Genomic DNA, 19,344 nt, shown 5'->3' with positions numbered 1-19,344 from the left:
CAGACTAGAGTCAACAGGTGGCTTTCCACCCAAACCACCAGGCCTGAAACTTGGTTCTTTTGACAAAACAATAGTTCTCTTCCCCCCACCCCCCCAAAGAAGAAATGGCTCCTCGAGGGAAAACTTCTTAAAAACTCTGCAGTTGCCATTTCTCGAGCCTACTTTTCCTATTTTCGAAAGTGGCCCCTACCAACATCTCACCATTCTCGGGGAGGAATTGAGAGACGCTCTCATTAAGAGTCTGGAGGGTGCTGAGAGGCAGGAGGGCAGCCAGAGGAGCCCCCAGCCTCCCTCCCTCCCTCACGTGGGCCTCAGGAACTCGGGGGGCCCCGGGGAAGCGTGGAAAACTGAACTTAGCCACCAGCCTTCCTTCCAGCGCAGGCGGGGGCGGGGAAGCCCCCTGCTCCCTTCCTCCCCCAGCGAACTTCCGCGACTCCCCTAGGCCCCCCCCAGCCCCTCTACCTGAGCTGCACTGCCCAAGATCGTCTACGGAACCTGGGTCAGAGCTCGCCAGCTCCTGGCAGCCAGGGAGCGGGCATCCTGAGGGGCAGCCTCCCCCTCCTGCTGGAGTCTGACATCCCCCTTCCCACCCTAGGATGCCGCCGTCGTGCCCTGTCCGCAGTCACTGAATGTCACTGCTCCCTCTTCCTCCTGATCAGGGCAGACACAGTAACCGAGGCGCTCCCACCCCTCAAACTGCAGCGATCGCCCAAGGGCGCAAGGCCCGGGCGCGGTGCGAAGTTTGGGGCCCACGGCGACCGGAGTGGGGGCGCCTTGGCGAGGACCGCACCTCTCGGTCCCGGCTCTGGAGGGCACCCTCCCCGCCCCAAGCGGCCCAGACGTGCCCATCCTCTGGCGGACACCGGCATCCCCGCCCTCCCCCGAGGGCGGCGTGCAGAGCCCCCCCAGGGCGGAGGCAGGTACCCCCGGGGCGGGGACTGGGCGGGCGGGGTCCAGGCTGCGCCCCCCGGCCGGGCCGGGCGGGTTAGCTGGCGGCGCGGGGGGAGCGGGGCTGGGCGGTGCTGCCTCGGGCTCTGTGCGCTGCAGCCCGGAGCCGAGGAGGAGGAGGCGGAGGAGGAGAAGGAGGCGGCGGCGGTGGGTCCCGGGCGGGGGGAGCGCGGCGCTGCGGACCCGGGCGGCTGGCAAAGGACGAGGCGGAGGCTGAGGAAGGCAGCAGGGAGACCCGGGCTGCAGCAACAAAGGGCAGCAAGCGATTGGCCGGGCTGCAGGCGAGGTTAGCTGGGGACCCGGGTGGCTGGAGGTAGCGGCGAACGGTGCACGTGCTTGCAAACACGGGCGAGTGTGGAGCTCGGGGGGGGGGGTGCACGGCCGGCGGGTAGAGGCTTGCTCCCCCTCGACTTGGGATGGCGAGGAAGCTGCAGCGACAGCATTCTGCCTGCATCCAGCCTGGGGTTTTGCAGGGTAGGGGTGTGTTGGGGGTAAGGATGCAGGCCAGGGGGCGGGCGAGTAGTCGCCCGGGACGGGACAGGAGAGGGTGGAGGAGGGGGCGGGATGGAACGCTCCGGGCGGCGCGCCCGTCCGCGCGCTCCTCCGCGGGAGCTGGCGGCCGAGAACCTCGAATTTTAACTTGGCGTGCCCGCCCGCGCGCGCACCCGCCCGCTCCCACCCCTAAATCCTGCGGCCGCCGCCAGCGATCAGCTCTCACACAAACTTTAGCTGCGGGCTAGGGGGACTGGGGTGAGTGGGGGAGGGGAGAATGAAAGGCTCTCTGATTGGCGTCATTTGCAGCCAATAAGGTCAAGCGCCTCTCCGGCGAGTCAGACCCAATCCCCAGCTAGAGGTGGAGGGGGAGGGAAGGTGGAAGTAGAGGTGGCGCGGTGTCTGGGAGAGAGAAGAGATGGGACCAATAGGTGCCGAGAAGAGGCGGGCCCTGACGTGTGTTGATTGGTACTGGCAGTGGACCCTCCCCCGGGGTGGTGCCGGAGGGGGGGAATGCTGGGTCGGGGGTGTGTCTATGCGGAGGCTCGATGACCGGCAGGAATCTGCCCCAATGGGCTGCAGAGTGGTTGGTTTGCGGGTGACAGACAGACCCGTAGGCCAACGAGTGGCCCTAATTGTCTGTGGTCTCGTCCAATGGAGCAGCGCCGGGGCGGGGCCGCGGCTCTGGTTTAATGAGACTCCATTGGGCTGTAATCAGTGTCATGTCGGATTCATGTCAACGACAACAACAGGGGGACACAAAATGGCGGCGGCTTAGCTCCTACCCCTGGCGGCGGCGGCAGCGGTGGCGGAGGCGACGGCACCTCCTACAGGCGGCAGCCGCGGGTTCTTTCTCAGGCAGCGGCAGCGCCCCCGGAAGGCGCGGTGGCAGTGGCGCGCAGCCAGGTCTGTCACCCACCCCGCGCGTTCCCAGGGGGAGGAGACTGGGCGGGAGGGGGGCGGAAGGCGCGGGGGAGGGAGATGGGGGCCAGTGACGCCCCTCCCACAGGCCTCTGCGCGAGGGTCACCACGGGGCCGCTCGGGGTCAGGCTGCCCTGAGCGTGATGGTAGGGGGCGGGGGAAAGGGGTGGAGGGACAGGCCCCGCCCCTCGCCGGGCCTCCAGGGTGAGGGGCGGGGCTCGTGGAAGAGGGGGCGTGGTGATGGCTTGGTGGGGGCGGGACCTCGGTGGTCGAAGGTTGGGGGGAGTTTGGAGGGAATTTTTGAATGGGAGTGACCTGGTAGGAGCTGTGGGGGGCCAATTGGTGTCTGGGAAGAACTGGTGAAAGGGTGTGCGTGGCAGGGGAAACTGGAGGTGTGCGGGCAGGTTCAGAAAAAAAGAATAGGGAGAGGTACAGTCTTGAAAATGGAAGAGGGCCCGCAGGGTATGTGAGGATAGGTGAGATGAAGGGTTAAGACTGCTCTTGTCTACAGGAGGCAGGACAGTAATGGATTTGGGTGTGGTGGGTGTGTAGTAGAGGTGAGGAAAACAGAATAGATACTATGTAGGAGGAACCAGGTACAATTGCTGTGGCGGGAAAAGTTTGTGAGCTCATTGGCATGTTGATATAGGAAGGTTTGCTAGCTGTGGGGAGTCGGTGTATGCAACAATTAAATATGGAAGGTTAGGATGGGTATGCCTCGGAGAGACTTCTGAAGATACCAGATAGCTCAACAGAATTGAATGTTAAAAAAATGGGCCAGAGGCTGCCTGGAACTTGTAAAATGAAGGGAAAAAAAATCATGATGATTGGGAATTTAGGAGAGTGTGAAAATGTGGCAGGTGTGAAAAAGATGGCGGTGTCTGGGGCACTGGGTCTGTTGAATGCGATTTTGTGAATTGTTTCAGGAGTGAGAATGTGGTAAAGAAAGACAGTAGTTTGTTAGAGAATGTTGTTTGATAGACAAGATTTCTTGGATGAAACTTGACCTGGAGCCTTGAAGGTGTGGCAGGAGAGGGGAGCAGAGTGCCTATTTCAGCAATAGGTTCAAGTATTTTTTTTGTGTGTTTATTAATTTTTTAAAGATTCTGTTTATTAGATCAGAAGTGAAAACACAAGTAGAACCTGAACTGGAATTGGTGTATTGCACCAAAGTAGAAGACTCTGGGGTGGGTTGGTGGAGGGGAGAATACAGGTCCAAGGATGACAGAGGACCTAAAGGGGGTTGTATTGTTATATGGAAAACTGAGAAATGTTATGCATGTACAAACTATTGTAAAACATTAAGTCCCCAATAAAGAAATTAAAAAAAAAAGAAAAACAGCAACATCTGATTTATATTCAAATTATAAAATAAAAAGATTCTGTTTATCAATGAGAAATACAGGAGGAGAGAAAGAACCAGACATCGCTGGTAGACGTGCTGCTGGGAATTGAACTCAGGGCTTCTGAGAGTCCAATGCTTTATCCATTGTGGCATCTCCCGGACCACATAGGTTCAAGTATTTCCTTGGGAAATAATATAGTATTGTTACTGCATTTGTGAATATTATTGAAAGTCTAGGCAAATGCTAGGAGAAGAATTGAAAGTCTAGGAGATAGTGCATTGGATAAAGGAATTAGACAGGGTGTCAGGTGGTAGTACAGGGTGTTAAGTGCACTTGGCGCGAAGCACAAGGACCGGCATAAGAATCCGGGCTCCCCACCTGAAGGGAAGTCTCTTTACTGGTGGTGAAGCAGGTCTGCAGGTGTCTTATCTTTCTTTCCCCCTCTGTCTTCCCCTCCATTTCTCTCTGTCCTATCTAACAACGACTACATCAATAACAATAATAATAACTAAAACAACAATAAAAAACAAAGGCAACAAAAGGAAAAAGAAATAAATATAAAAAAATTAATAAACAAAAGGCATTAGACACTCAGCTGTGAGGCCCAGAGATTGAGCCCCAGCAGCGCATATGCCAGGTCATGCTCTATTTTCTCATGATAAATCTTTATTCATGAGAAAGATAGGAGGAAAGAGAAAAAGAAAGAACCAGACATCACTCTGGTACATGGGCTGCCTGAGATTGAACTCAGGACCTCACACTTGAGAGTCCAGTGTTTTATCCACTGCCCCACCTCCCAGACCACATAAATAAATGTTTAATTTTTTTTTATTATTGTATAGAGATAGAAATTGAGAAAGGAGGGGTAGACGGAGGGAGAGACACCTGCAGCTCTACTTCACCACTCATGAAGCTTTCCTCTTGTAGGTGGGGACAAGGGGCTAGAACCCAGGTCCTTTCACACTATAGTGTATGCACTTAACCAGATGCGCCACCACCTGGCCCCATAAATAAATATATCTTAAACACAGATAAAAGTAGCAGTGCAGGGTACCTTCTAGCAATCATGACACAGAAGTTTTACATAACAGCTTTACTGGGACTAAGTAGAGTTGATATGTCATTGGCATATACTGATTATTTACTTATTTGTGACTTGTGAAGATAAGGTGGAAAACTCAGGTATAAGGCATTATGTGAATAACAGGTAAGTTAGAGTCAATATTGGCAGGGAGTTGAGGAAGTTTGATAAATTTATTGCAACTCAGAAACTTTCATATACCAATGGGAAGACTTAAGTAACTGATCTGGCTTTATTAAATGCCTGACAGGTGGTTGTTTCTATCTCTGAGATAGTGAGTACTCTTCAGTACACTGTTTGTATGTGTGAACTGAGAGAAAAAGGAAATTGTTTTTGCAAAAATAGGGATGAGTGAGTTACAGTGGTCAGTTTTTTTTTTTTTTTTTTTTTAACAGAATGCTTAATGGTGATTGGGTGAGAGAAGTTTGATTAAGGAATATTTTTTCCAGGGAGGTCATGCAGTGGATAAAGTACACCCTCAAGCTTGAGGTCCCAAATTCAGTCTCTGGCAGCACATGTACCAGAATGATGTCTGGTTCTTTCTGTCTCCTCCTATCATTCTTTTTTTTTTTTTTTTTTTTTTAATATATTTATTCCCTTTTGTTGTTTCCCCCTCTTTTTTAAAATTGTTGTAGTTATTATTGTTGCTGTTATTGATGTCATCGTTATTGGATAGGACAGAGAGAAATGGAGAGAGATGGGGAAGACAGAGAGGGGGAGAGATAGATACACACCTGCAAACCTGCTTCACCGCTTGCAAAGCAACCCCCCTGCAGGTGAGGAGCTGGGGGCTCCACTGGAATCCTTAACCCGTCCTTGTGCTTTGTGCCATGTTCCCTGCAGGTGGGGAGCCAGGACTCGAACCTGGATCCTTATGCCAGTCCTTGCGATTTTTTATTATTATTATTTTTTAATATTTATTTTTATTTATTTATTCCCTTGTTTTATTGTTGTAGTTATTATTGTTGTCATTGTTGTTGGATAGGACAGAGAGAAGTGGAGAGGGGAGGGGGAAGACAGAGAGAGGGAGAGAAAGACAGACACCTGCAGACCTGTTTCACCGCTTGTGAAGTGACACCCCTGCAGGTGGGGAGCCAGGGCTTGAACCAGGATCCTTATGCGGGTCCTTGTGCTTAGCGCCACCTGCGCTTAACCCGCTGCGCTACAGCCTGACTCCCGCAATTCTTTTTTTTTTTTAAAGATTTTATTTATTTATGAGAAAGATAGGAGGAGAGAGAAAGAACCAGACATCACTTTGGCACATGTGCTGCCAGGGATCAAACTTGGACCTCATGCTTGAGAGTCCAAAGTTTTACCACTGCGCCACCTCCCGGACCACCCTATCTTTTTAATTAATCTTATATAAAATCTTAATTTTTTTTTTTTTTTTTGCCTCCAGGGTTATCACTTGGGGCTTGTTGCCTGCACTAGGAATCCACTGTTCCTGGATGCTATTTTCCCCATTTTGTTGCCATTGTTGTAGTTGTTATTGTTGTTATAGTTGTTGGATAGGACAGAGAGAAATGGAGAGAAATGAGGAAGACAGAGAGGGGGAGAGAAAGATACACACCTGTAAACCTGCCTCACCACTTGCAAAGAAAACCCCTTGCAGGTGAGGAGCTGGGGGCTCCAACCGGAACCCTTACCCCGTTCTTGTGCTTTGTGCCATGTTTGCTTAACCCACGGCACTACTGTCCAGCCCCCTCCCAAAGCACTTTAAAAGCACCTTCAAAAGGCTTCATAGGTTCTACCACGTCCACAGTTTTTGCATCATTCACTCAGCTTTTGCTGGCTATTTGAAGTATTTCCAATTTAGGGTAGTAGGGAATAAAGCTATTGTAGAAGGTGCTTGTATGTGTGTGTTTATGTGTACAAGTTTCTCTGAGGTGTTCACCTAAGAATGGAATTGTTGGTTCATAAGCAGGTAATCACTGTCCTGGCTTGTGTTCCGGTGTAGTTATTAATGCAGTACTTCCACATGTCTGGTTTGGATGAAGAGTAGTGTGGTCACCTTAGCCATGGGATTTCCTTGCCTTCACCTCTACTAGGTACAGCTGTTCTCTCTCTTTTTTTTTTTTGTCTTCAAGGCCATTGCTGAGCCTCTGTGCCAACACTACAAATCCACTGCTCTTGGCGGCCATCCTCCTCCTCCTTCCCCCCCTTCTATTTTATTCTGTAGGACAGAGAGAAATTGAGAAGGGAAAGGGAGATAAAGAGGGAGAGAGAAAGACAGTCACCTGCAGACCTGCTTCACTGCTGGTGAATAGTCCACTCTGTAGGTGGGGAGTGAGAACTGGAGCTCTGATTCTTGTGCAGGTCCTTCCCTGTAGTACCAAGTGCATGTAATTGGCACCAAGCCCAGCCCCAAAGCTGTTTTCTAAATTTTTTTCTCAGGTTATACTCCATACAGTAAGGTATGAGGTCCCATTTTTATCCTCTTTCTTAGTCTTGTTATTATTATTATTTTATTTATTTATTTCCTTTTTGTTGCTCTTGTTGTCTTTATAGTTGTTGTAGTTATTATTGTTGTTATTGATGTTGTCGTTGGATAGGAGAGAGAAATGGAGAGAGGAGGGGAAGACAGAGAGGGGGAGAGAAAGATAGACACCTGCAGACCTGCTTCACAGCTTGTGCATCGACACCCCTGCAGGTGGGGAACCGGGGGCTGGAACCGGGATACTTAACACCTGTCCTTATGCTTTGCATCATGTGCACTTAACCCGCTTCACTACCTTCCAACTCCTGTTATTATTATTTTTAATATTATTTATATTGTAACATAAAAGAGAAAAGAGCCAGATCATCATTCTGTTACATACAATGCTAGGAATTGAACTCAGAACCTTATGCTTTTAAGTCCAAAGCTCTAGCTACTGCACCATCTCCCAGGCTGCAGTCTTAGCCTGGTAAAGTTAGCATTGGTACATAGGTTGAACAGTTTTTCATATATGTATTTGAATCTCCTTGTTTGTATTATTCCTATTTAACCCGCCCCTTATTAGTTTTTTTTGATGAGAGGGGGAAGCAGGAGAACAGAGCCGAACCGACAGAATCACTCTGACACTTGCCGTATTGGGGATCAGACTTGAGAGTCCAACACTTTATCCACTATGCTACTTCCTGAGGCCCAGCCCTTGGTCTTTTACTGCTATTGAGAAATTCTTCGTGGGTTGGAGATCACATAATGGTTATGCCTGAGGCTCCAAAGTCACAGATACCAGAGAACTGCTCAGCTCTAGTTTATGGTGGTGGTGGGGGGATTGAACCTGGGAATTTGGAGCCTCAGGCATGAGAGTCTTTTTGCATAGCTATTGTGCTATCTGCCTCTACTCAAAGTACGTTATTTAGGGGACTAGACCTGGTTGAGTGCACATATCTCAGTTTGTAAGGACCTGAGTTGAAGCATCCCTCCCCTCACAGGGATGATGAATGATGAAGCAGTGTTGCAAGTGTTTCTCCCCTCTTTCTTTTTTTTTTTGGAATTTTTTAAAATTTATTTTATTTATTCTCTTTTGTTGCTCTTGTTTTATTGTTGTAGTTATTATTATTGTTGTCGTTGTTGGATAGGATAGAGAGAAATGGAGAGAGGAGGGGAAGACAGAGAGGAGGAGAGAAAGACACGCAGACCTGCTTCACCGCCTGTGAAGCGACTCCCCTGCAGGTGGGGAGCCCGGGTTCGAACCGGGATCCTTATGCCGATCCTTGTGCTTTGCGCCACCTGCGCTTAACCCGCTGCGCTACAGCCCGACTCCCCTCTTTCTTTTTTTTTTTAAAGGACTGATACAAGATTAAAAATTTTTTAAAATTATTTATTTATTATTTGATAGACAGAAATTGAGAGGGAAGGGCATGATAGGGAGACAGAAAGGCTTGAACCCCTGTCCTTGTGCACTGTAGTGTTTGCATTTAACCTGGTTCCTCCCCTCCCTTTCTATTTCCCCCTTTCCTACTGATTTCATCCCCCCCCACACACACACACTTTTTCTTTTAAACCAGTACACTGTTCAGCAAAAGGTTGGTGAGATTGAACCTGCAACTTTGAAGCCTGAGGCATAAAAAGTCTTTTTGCCTAGCCATTATGCAGTCTCCCCCACTTCTACCAATTTCATTCTATCTTTATCTAATGAATAAGTAAAGATAAAAATAAAAGAAATTAATTATTTACTCTGGTTACAAATCCTTTTTTGTATATCCGTGTTGCAAATGCCTTCTTCCATTCTGTGTCTTGCCTTTTCAGTCTTTAAATGAACAGGAGTTCTTAATTAATTAATTAATTTATTTATTTTCCCTTTTACCCTTTTTACTGTTGTTGTTGTTATTGTTGTTGTTACTGATGTTAGATAGGACAGAGAGAAATGGAGATAGGAGGGGAAGACAGAAAAGGGGAGAGAAAGAGAGACACTGCAGACCTGCTTCACTACTTGTGAAGTGACTGCCCTGCAGGTGAGGAGCCGGGGGCTCGAACCGGGATCCTGGGAGTTCTTAATTTTAATGGAGTCAAATTTATTGGTCTTTCCTTTTTTTTTTTTTTTAACTGGAACAGTTTAGATCTGGTTTATGGAGGTGTAGGGGATTGAATCGGAGATTTCGAACATCTTTTTGTATATCTTGCTACTAGTCTCTATTAGTCTTTTATGTATGTTAGTGCTCTTTGCTATCTTGTTGTAAAGCTCTTCTAACCCTTAAGCCAAGCCTTATTATTATTTTTTTTTATTTATTGATAGAGACAGAAATTGAGAAGAATGGGGAAGATAGTGAGGATGAGAGACAGACACCTGCATCACTGTTTCACTACTTACAAAGCTTTCCTCCTGCAGGTGGGGACCCGGGGCTTTAATCTTATTCCTTGTGCATTGTAACATGTATGCTCAACCAGATGAGCAACCACGCCGCCCTTCAAGTAGTTATTTCCCTGTATAGCATTATTTTCTAAGAGCTTTACTGACATTAAAAGATGTGATTATGAGTAAACATACTCTTAACTCTATCCTTGCCACTACAAATCTATTTTTGCTTTTCTTCATTTTATCCTGTTCCCTGTCTTGAATTTGACTTCTCTGTAGCTTTGAGTAAGAGCTAAGTGCTGATTTTCTCTGTCTCTTAGGAGAAAATGGTTATATAGACAGAAGTTCACCCGGATTAGATTTTACAGGTCTCTAGCTGACTAGTATTGCCCTTTTTCTTTTTATGAGCTGACATTTTATTGTGTTCCTGCTACGTGTCTGCCACCATCCTTGTTTCTTTCATACTGTATTATTCCGAGGGGGATGAGACAGAGATACCTGTAGTGCTGCTTCACTGCTCCTGAAGTTTCCCCCTTGCAGATGGGGGCTGGGGCTTGAATCCAGGTTCTTGCACATTGTAAGATCTGTGCTCAAGCCAATATGCCACCACCCAGCCCTTTTTTTTTTTTTTTTCATGAACACATGTTCATACAAATATTGGCATACAATTTCAAGGGTTTACAGAACTCCCATTGACACTTAAAGACCCCTTAAGTTCTACTGGTTACTCTTTCTATATTTTAACATACACAGGTAGAAAACTTTATCCAGTTTTATAATAACCTCTACATATAATTTAGTTATGATACATTACATTAAAAATAAAAAGATTTTTGGGAGTTGGGCGGTAGCGCAGCGGGTTAAGCGCAGATGGCGCTAAGCACAAGGTCCAGCGGAAGGATCCCCGTTCGAGCCCCTGGCTCCCCACCTGCAAGGGAGTCGCTTCACAGGCGGTGAAGCAAGTCTGCAGGTGTCTATCTTTTTCTCCCCCTCTGCCTTCCCCATCTCTCTCCATTTCTCTCTATCCTATCCAACAACAATGACATCAGTAACAACTACAACAATAAAACAACAGTAACAACTACAACAATAAAACAACAATAAATAAGTAAATAAAATAATTTTAAAAAAAGTAAAAAGATTTTTTTAAAAAGTGAAAAGCTGATCTCACGGAGGCAGCTGCGATAGTGGTTATGCAAAGTGACTTTCATGCCTAAGGCTCTGAAGTTCCAGGCTCCATCCCAGGCACCATCATAAGCCAGATCTAATTAGGGGTTTGGTCTCTCTGTATCTTTCCTTTTGTACTTTTCTCTCTCCCTATTTCCCCTTCCCTCTCAATTTGTCTATCTAAATAAACAAACAAATAAAAATAAAATTATTAAAAAACCAACAAATCTATCACTTTTTTTTTTTTTTAAGATTCTCAAAGAGGTGTTCTATTTTCTTTTCAGGCTGTCTTGCTACCCTGTTAGAAGACATCTATAATACAGTTAAGACAGAATTCTGAAATGACCCGTGTTTTCAAAATCATCTTTTAAAAATTCAGTTGTCGTGATCCAGGAGGTGGTGCAGTGGTAAAGCTTTGGGACTCTCAAGCATGAGGTCCCAAGTTCGATCCCCGGCTGCACATGTGCCAGAGTGATACCTGGTTCTTTCTCTCTGCTCCTATCTTTCTCATAAATAAATAAAATCTTTAAAAAAAAAAATTCAGATGTCAACATTTTTTAAATGCATTGTTCTAAGTTTTTTTTTTTTTTTGTCATTTAAGCCTAGCTAAAGATAATTTGTAATTTAGTTGATTATTTCTTAAGTAAAGTGCTTATTAGTTATACTATCATTACTAATCAGTGTGCCCTGCCTCAATAGACCTGATGATTTTAAATGACTTTTCATTTTGTTTCTAAAATCCTTTGTTTTACAAAGGATTGAATTTCCAGTGCAGTTTCTGACCTTGTGTTTTAAGTGCTCTGAAACTGTTGAGTACCTAAATGCAGGGATGACTATGCAAACTTAATTCTTGGGCTTCATTCACCAGGAGGCTTGACATGTTTCTACTAATTTATGATGATGATGTTGAAACTAATCTTTGCTAGGGATTATGGAAGCCATAATATTTATTGATGGTTCAGTTATTGTTTGTTGAAGCTGATTTACACAATTATAGTTTAATGACATAACAAGGATATTGTCAACTGGAAGAGCATGACATGAAAAATTAAACTTCCAATTAATATAGTGTGTATTAGTTGAAATGATGATTTTTATGGTGATTTAGCTTTCTAGAAATCCTTGGAAAACATTCTTAGCTTATAAATTGAAAACTGTGTTAATGAGTAGTGAGAAAGAATTGAGTATTTATTATTCCAAGATGAGGAAGTAAATATTCAACTAACATTTACTGAGTACCGACTTTGAGCTTGCTGTTGAATTAGATTCATAAATACTAGTTGAGCAAGAGTGATGTCTGCAGAGCAGAGATGAAGTAGTGGTTGCTTTTGTTGTTCCTTTAATCATCCATTGAAGGATATAAACTGGGCTGGATATAAACTGTTGGCAAAGTGATTTGAATGTGTGTGTGTTTCTGGTTGCATAATTGAATCTACACCACTGTGCTTCAGTTGTGTCTCTTATGCTACAGTGGTGCCTATTCATTTGTCAGTTTTGTATACCTCTTACTAGCTTTTGTCACAAATTTATTTATTTTAATATTTATTTATTCCCTTTTGTTGCCCTTGTTTTATTGTTGTAGTTATTATTGTTATTGATGTTGTTGTTGGATAGGACAGAGAGAAATGGAGAGAGGAGAAGACAGGGGGAGAGAAAGAGAGACACCTGCAGACATGGTTCACTGTTTGTGAAGTGACTCCCCAGCACGTGGGGAGCTGGGGGCTTGAACTGGGATCTTTGCGCCAGGCCTTGTGCTTTGCACCACTTGTGCTTAACCTGCTGCACTACCACCCGACTCCCCACAAATTTATTTTTATTATCTTTCTTTATTTATTGGATAGAGACAGCCAGAAACCAAGAGGTAAGGGGGTGATAGAGAAGGAGAGAGACAGGGTGGGGGTAGAAAGCATTATGCAAATAGACTTTCATGCCTGAGGCTCCAAAGTCCGAGGTTCAATTCCCCATACCACCATAAGCCAGAACCGATTATTGCTCTGGTTTATTTAAAAAAAAAAAAAAAAGGAGAGAGACAGAGAGACATCTGCAGCCCTGCTTTACTACTTGCAAAGCTTTCCCCCTGCATTTGGGGACTGGGGGCTCCAACTCGGGTCTTGTGTACTATAACATGAGAGCTCAGCCAGGTTCGCCCTCACAAATTTTTTTTATTCCCTTTTTTTTTTTTTTTTTTTGCTAAATAAACCAGAGCAATAATTGGTTCTGGTTTATGGTGGTGCAGGGGACTGAACCTGGGACTTCGGAACTTCAGGTATGAGAGTCTCTTTGCATAACCATTATGCTATCTACCCCTACACCATATATATATATATTTTAACCCCTGCCCCTTTAAAAAAATATTTGTTTATTCCCTTTTGTTGCCCTTGTTTTTATTGTTGTAGTTATTATTGTGTCATCATTGTTGGATAGGACAGAGAGAGATGGAGAGAGGAGGGGAAAACAGAGAGGTGGAGAGAAAGACACACCTGCAGACCTGCTTCACCACTTGTGAAGTAACTTCCCTGCAGGTGGGGAGCCAGGGGCTTGAACTGGGATCCTTACGCTGGTCCTTGCATTTTGGGCCACCTGCTCGTAACCCTCTGTGCTACCGCCCTATTCCCCACCCTACCCTTTCTTATTCCTCTTCAGCATGTACCTGCATTACGCATACACATAGATTTGGTGTCCCTTTTATTCGGCAGTTTATTCTTAATGTTTTTTGCCATTTAGGTTCCATTCGTTTATTGATACATTCAATTAACAAATAGGCATTAAATCACTATTGCTTTCATGCTTCATTTTGAAAAATCTAGGAACATACAAAGACGAGTCAAACATAAATTCTATTTTTGAGATTTTACAATTTGGTCAGTAGGATGGTCTGGACCTAAATCACTGGATTCTTGGAAAAGTCATGGCATTAATTTGTTTTATTATCTTTATTTATTGAATAGAGACAGCCAGAAACTGAGAGGGGAGAGGGAGAGAGACAAAGTGACACCCTCAGCCCTTGTTCACCACTTGTGAAGCTTTCCCCATGCAGTCCCCATGGGGACCTGGGACTTGAACCCGGGTTCATGCACATTGTAACATGTGCGCTTAGCCAGGTGCACCACCACCCGGTCCCTCATGGCTTCTTCCTTCCTTCCTTTCTTCCTTCCTTCCTTCCTTCCTTCCTTCCTTCCTTCCTTCCTTCCTTTTAAGATTTTTTAAAAAAAATACTTCCTTTTTGTTGCCCTTGTTTTTGTTGTAGTTATTATTGTTGTTATTGATGTCGTCGTTGTTATATAGGGCAGAGAAAAATGGAGAGAGGAGGGGAAGACAGAGAGGTGGAGAGAAAGATAGACACCTACAGACCTGCTTCACCGCCTGTGAAGCGACTTCCCTGCAGTTGGGTAGTTGGGGGCTGGAACTGGGATCCTTATGCTGGCCCTTGCGCTTTGTGCCATGTGCGGTAACCCACTGCACTAGGGCCCTGATGCGCTACGGCCCAGATGCGCTATGGCCGTGATGCGCTACGGCCCTCATGGCATTTTTCTATGTAAAAATATGTCATAGCTTTTCTGACAACCCAGTACAAAGTGGAAAATGAATGTCCCATTAGTAAAATAGATGTTTTCTATTAGAAAATGTCTCCTGAGAAGGTGTTTTTATTGGACCATAGAGATTTGAATTTGGCTGTAGAGAGGTGACAGTCATCCAAGTTCTGTTTTGCCTTTCAAAGTTCAGTTTAGGGGGCCAGGTGGTGGTGCACCTGACTAAACACGCACATTCCAATATGCAAGGTTGCAGGATCAAGCCCCTGGTTTCCCACCTGTAGGAGGAAAGAGCTTCACAAGTGGTGGAGCAAGGCTGCAGTTGTCTGTCTCTCTCCCTCTCTGTCTCCTTCTCCCCTCTCAATTCCTCTGTCTCTATCCAATGATAAATAAACAAAACCATTAAAAAAAACAAAGTTCAGTTTAATTTTTTTATGGTGGTGCAGGGGATTAAACCTGGGACTATGGAGCCTCAGACATGAGAGTCTGTGTGCATAACCATTATGCTATCTTCAGTTCAGTTACACTTGTTTCCGAACTTTTTTTTTTCTTCTGTAACTATAGGAACCCTTCTTCTAAGGTGAATTTTGTAGAGGAGCTCAATATATTGATACAGAAAGTTAAGGCAGAGGCAGTCTGGCGGTAGCTCAGCGGGTTAAGCGCAGGTGGCGTAAAGCACAGGGACTGACAGAAGGCTCCTGGTTTGAGCCCCTGGTTCGAGCCCCCGGCTCCCTACCGTCAGGGGAGTCGCTTCACAAGCGGTGCAGCAGGTCTGCAGGAGTCTTTCTCTCCCCCTCTCTGTCTTTCCCTCCTCCATTTCTCTCTGTCCTATCCAGCAACAAGGGCAACGAAAGGAAAAATAAATAAATAAATAAATATTTATATTTTATTAATATATATATATAGTTAATGTAGAGAAACTTTGTTGTGGGGGCTGGGTGGTGGCACACTGGGGTAAGCACAGTTAGTACGAAGTGTAAGTATGCCAGTTCGAGCTCCCGGTTCCCCATCTGCAAAAGGCGAGAAAGTTTGCTTCACAAGTGGTGAAGCAGATCTGCAGGTGTCTTTGTTTCTCTCCCTCCAATTTCTCTCTGTCCTAAAAGTGGCCACCAGGAGCAGTGGATTGGTAGTGCAGGCACAGAGCTCCAGTGATAACCCTGGAGACAAAAAAAGAGAAACTTTGTGTGTCTAATAAGTTATAATTACTCTAGTGTTTAATATTTAAAACACTAATTTCAAAGCCTAGTTTTAAAACTAATGGAGGGAGGGAGGGGGTCAAGAGGTAGCGTAGCAGGTTAAGTGCATGTGGCGCCAAGCACAAGGACTGGCGTAAGCATCCTGGTTCGAGCCCCCGGCACCCCACCTGCAGGGGAGTCGCTTCACAGGCGGTGAAGCAGGTCTGCAGGTGTCTTTCTCTCCCCCTCTCTGTCTTCCCCTCCTCTCTCCATTTCTCTCTGTCCTATCCAACAACAAATGACATCACCAACAACAATAATAACCACAACAAGGGTACGACAACAAGAGCAACAAGAGGGGAAAAAAAATGGCCTCCAGGAGCAGTGGATTCATGGTGCAGGCACTGAGCCCCAGCAATAACCCTGGAGGCAAAAAAGAAACAACTAATGGAGGGGACCAATCAGTGAGATATCACATAGATAGTCTGCCTTGCCTTTTCGACCCAGATTTGAGGCCCTAGCACACCACATGGGAGTACTATGGCACTGTGGGAAGCTATGTTGCTGTGGTATCTTTTCCTCTCTATCTCTGGCTTCTGAAAAAGTCAGCTGAGCTATGAAATCATGCACAGGAGACCTATGTGACAGACACACCCAAAAACCCTAATAGAGAAGAAAAGTTTAGACTTCAACATTTGAATTAAAATCCTTCATAACTTAATGATCTGAGGTAGGAACCAAGTCAAATCACAGTTTTTCTTTTCTTTCTTTCATTTATTTATTTTACCAGAGCACTGGTAAGCTCTGGCTTATGGTGGTCTAGGGGATTGAACCTAGGGCTTTAGAGCCTCAGGCATGAGAGTCTCTTTGCATAACCATTATGCTATCTACCCTGCCCTAGTTTTTCTTTTCTAGAATGGGGCAGCAGTGCTACTTTACAGGACTGTTTCAGGTTTTACTGATAATCATTCCTGATTCAGAGTATGTATCAAATTGCTAGTTAGAGTTTATTGCTTTACTTAAAAATAATTTGTTGTGGTCAGGGAGGTGTCTCAGAGGATAGAGCATAGGACTTGCATGGATGAGGTACCTCAGGTTTGATCCCCTATACTGAAATACCTGGGTAGTGCTCTGATCTCTTATTTTGTTCTTCTCATCTTTTGAAATAAATATAAATATAGATACATACATTATATATGTGTGTATATATATGTACATGTATATATTTTTTCCAGAGCACTGCTCAGCTCTGGATTATGGTGGTGCAGGACTTTGGAGCCTCAAGCATGATCGTCTCTTTGCATAACCATTATGCTATCTATCCCTGCCCTAGATACATATATTTTTAAGAATCATTTTGAAAAATAGTCTGTTTATTAATGAGAGAAAGAGAAGAGAGAGAACCAGAGCATAATTCTTTGCATATGTAATTTCAGGGATTGAATTTGGGATTTTATGATTGAGAATCCAATGTTTTGTCCGCTATACCCCTTCCTGGACCATGCAGTGTGTGTATGTGTGTATATACACATACACACACACACACACACACACACACACACACACACACACACACACATACACATATTGCTTTCAGAGTTATCACTGGGGCTCAGTGCTTGCTCCTGGAAGTGATTCTCCCCCCCCCCATTGTTGTTCCTGAATAGGACGAAAGAAATTGAGAGAAAAAGGGGAAGACTAAAAGGAGGAAAAATAGACAACCTGAAGACCTACTTCACTGCTTGTGAAGTGACTCCTCTGCAGGTAGTGAGGGGGGGCTCCAACCAGGATTCTTGCGTGGGTCCTTGTGCTTTGTACTATGTGAATTTAACCCTGTGTACTACTGCCTGACCCCGAAGTAAATCTTTGTTGCTGTATTTATTTGGTAGCACAGAGAGAAGATGAGAGGGGAAGGGGGGATGGGGGGAGAGAGACATCTACAGTACTGCTTCACCACTTGTTTTAAGCTTTCTCCCTGCAGGTGGGGACTGGGAAGTTCCTTGTATGTGGTAATGTGTAAACTCAACCAAATGTGCCATCTCCCAGACCCCCTGAAGTAAGTCTTTAAAGATATATATTTAGTTTTTAATTATTTTTGGTATACATACATACATCATCATTATTAATGATCACTATTTTTAGATAGTGACAGAGAGGAAGAAAGAGTGAGAGAGACCACAGTCCCAAAGCTTCCTTCAGTGTGGTGGGGGCCAGGCTTGAACCTAGGTCATAAACACGGCAAAGTAGTACACTTGAATAAAGTGTGCTATTTTGCCAGCCCTTTTAAATTACTTTATTTATTTATTGAATAGAGACAGAAATCAGTAGAGAAGGGGCAGGTAGGGAGTGAGATACAGAGACACCTGCAGCACTGCTTCACTGTTTCTGAATGTACATGTGTGAACCAGGGCCTTGAATCTATCTATGTCCTATCTACAGCCATACCACCCTGAACACACCTGATCTTACCTGAATCTGGGTCCTTGTGCATTGTAATGTGCATTTTACTGGATGTGTCCCCAAATGTTGGTATGCTTCTAGTTCTGCTTCTGGGATCCCTTCTGTTACATTGCTTGACATTGTGGTTTATTTACATGGTCATTCTGTTACATTGGTTTGGTCTCACTCCCCCTACCTCCCGGAGATTTGGTTTAGCCCTTGCTAGTTTTGGGCTTTTTCCTCCCTTCCCCCCCACCCCCCCACCCCCTATTCTATATACTTCCTGAATTCCTGATGCTGCCACCAGAGGAGAAAGATGGTGTGGTGATTAGATTAGTTTTTTTTTAAATTTATTTTTATTTTTTCCCTCCAGGGTTATTGCTGGGCTCAGTGCCTGCACCATGAATCCACCGCTCCTGTAGGCCATTTTTTTCCCCTTTTGTTGCCCTTGTTGTTGTAGCCTCGCTGTGGTTATTATTATTGCCATTGTTGATGTTGTTCGTTGTTGGATAGATACCTGCAGACCTGCTTCACTGCCTGTGAAGCGACGCCCCTGCAGATGGGGAGCTGGGGCTCAAACCGGGATCCTTACGCCGGTCCCTGTGCTTTGCGCCACATGCGCTTAACCCATCGCCCCACCGCCTGACCCCCAGATTAGTTTTTTGAACCGTTGGCTCGTGAATAAAAAAATACAGCTTCTCCGCTCAGCCTTGTGTCCCAGTTTGTCTACTGCCGCGAAGCTAGCCTAGCATACTGGCGCCGTGAGCTCTGAACTCAACACCCGAAGATTTATAATTTATTCTAAAGATTTACTTATGAGAAAGGAGAGAGAAGCAGAGTATTATTATGGCATGTACTCTGCTGGAGATCCAATCAAGGACCTCATGCATAAGGTTCAATGCTTGTTGTTTTATTGTTGTTGGATAGGACAGAGAGAAATGGAGAGAGGAAGGGAAGACAGAGAGGGGGAGAGAAAGATAGACACCTGCAGACCTGCTTCACCACCTGTGAAGTGACTCCCCTGCAGGTGGGGAGCCCAGGGCTGGAACCTGGATCCTTTCACCCGTCCTTGTGCTTCGCACCATGTGTGCTTAACCTGCTGCGCTACCACTGGGCTCCCTCTATACAACATTTTTAAAAACATTTTTTAATATATTTATTTTATTTATTTTCCCTTTTGTTGCCCTTGTTTTTTTATTGTTGTTGTAGATATTATTCTTATTATTGATGTCATTGTTGTTGGATAGGACAGAGAGAAATGGAGAGAGGAGGGAAAGACAGAGAGGGGGAGAGAAAGATAGACACCTGCAGACATGGTTCACTGCCTGTGAAGCAACGCCCCTGCAGGTGGAGAGTTGGGGGCTGGAACCCGGATCCTTACTCGGGTTCTTGCATTTTGCACCATGTGCGCTTAACCCACTGAGCTATCGCCCGACTCCCTATACAACATTAAAAAAATTT

At 45.3% G+C, this 19,344-nt stretch overlaps 1 protein-coding gene across 6 annotated transcripts in view; it reads left to right on the top strand.

The window, feature by feature from the left end:
• The first annotated feature begins 1,118 nt into the window (after positions 1 to 1,118).
• The window catches only part of KAT6B (lysine acetyltransferase 6B), a 222,243-nt gene continuing 204,017 nt past the window's right edge, over positions 1,119 to 19,344 (top strand). For 3 of the 6 annotated variants that reach the window (XM_060172447.1, XM_060172307.1, XM_060172266.1), the window contains exon 1: positions 1,119 to 1,234. The gene's annotated coding sequence lies outside the window, so the exon portion shown is untranslated. Of the gene's footprint in view, positions 1,235 to 1,985; positions 2,347 to 19,344 lie in introns of those variants that run through there. The other 3 variants (XM_007520359.2, XM_007520360.2, XM_007520361.2) reach the window with 3 other exon arrangements.

Source organism: Erinaceus europaeus, chromosome 1, assembly GCF_950295315.1.
Source record: "Erinaceus europaeus chromosome 1, mEriEur2.1, whole genome shotgun sequence".
Taxonomy (NCBI): domain Eukaryota; kingdom Metazoa; phylum Chordata; class Mammalia; order Eulipotyphla; family Erinaceidae; genus Erinaceus; species Erinaceus europaeus.
This window is presented reverse-complemented; position numbering and strand designations above follow the sequence as displayed.